This window comes from Cicer arietinum, chromosome 1 (genome assembly GCF_000331145.2).
Source record: "Cicer arietinum cultivar CDC Frontier isolate Library 1 chromosome 1, Cicar.CDCFrontier_v2.0, whole genome shotgun sequence".
Classification (NCBI taxonomy): domain Eukaryota; kingdom Viridiplantae; phylum Streptophyta; class Magnoliopsida; order Fabales; family Fabaceae; genus Cicer; species Cicer arietinum.
Window position 1 is genome coordinate 18,696,992 of NC_021160.2, and position 1,292 is coordinate 18,698,283.

Genomic DNA, 1,292 nt, shown 5'->3' on the forward strand with positions numbered 1-1,292 from the left:
CATGAAAAGTTGGATTCTTGCTGAGATGGATCGCACTCTGACTGTCACAGAATAACACAAACTTGTCTTGCTTGAGGCCTAACTCATGTAGGAATTTCTTCATCCACAAGAGTTCTTTGGAAGCTTCAGTTGCTGCAATGTACTCAGCTTCAGTAGTAGATAAAGCAACACACTTTTGTAGTCTTGATTGCCAAGACACAACTCCCCATGCAAAAGTCATCATATAACCAGAAGTAGATTTTCTACAATCAAGATCACATGCCATATATGCATCTGTGTACCCATCCAACACAGGTTCACCACCTCCATAGCATAAACACACTTTGGAAGTGCCTCTGAGGTATCTGAGAATCCACTTCACTGCTTGCCAATGATCTTTACCAGGATTAGAGAGAAATCGACTAACAACTCCAACTGCATGAGCAATACCTGGCCTTGTGCATACCATAGCATACATCAAACTACCAACTGCTGATGCATAAGGAACCTTCTTCATCTCTTCTTTGTCTTTCTCACTTGTAGGACATTTATCAGAATTCAATTTAAAATGAGTAGCAAGTGGAGTACTAACAGGTTTGCAATTGCTCATGTTAAACCTCTCTAACACCTTCTCAATATAATTGTGTTGAGACAACCACAATTTATTATTCTTCCTGTCACGAGTAATTCTCATACCCAGAATTTGCTTTGCAGGACCTAAGTCTTTCATTGCAAAAGACTTGTTCAAATCTTTCTTTAAAATTTGAATCTTCTTAGTGTCATGACCAACAATCAACATGTCATCCATATATAATAAGAGAATAATATAATCACCATCATAGAATTTCTTGATAAACACACAATGGTCAGAAGTAGTTTTACTATACCCATGTTTCTCCATGAAAGAATCAAATTTCTTGTACCATTGTCGAGGTGCTTGCTTGAGCCCATACAAACTTTTCTTTAATTTGCACACAAGATGCTCTTTACCTTTGACTTCGAAACCCTCTGGTTGCTCCATATAGATCTCTTCCTCCAAATCACCATGAAGGAATGCAGTTTTCACATCAAGTTGTTCAACTTCTAGGTTCAAACTAGCTGCTAACCCAAGCACAACTCGGATAGAGGACATCTTCACCACAGGTGAAAAAATTTCATCAAAGTCAATACCTTTTCTCTGATTAAAACCTTTCACAACCAATCTTGCTTTGTATCTTGGTTGAGAACTATCCTATTTTGGCTTTATCTTGTATACCCATTTGTTCTTGAGTGCTTTTCTACCATTAGGCAACTTTACCAAATCAAATGTGTGA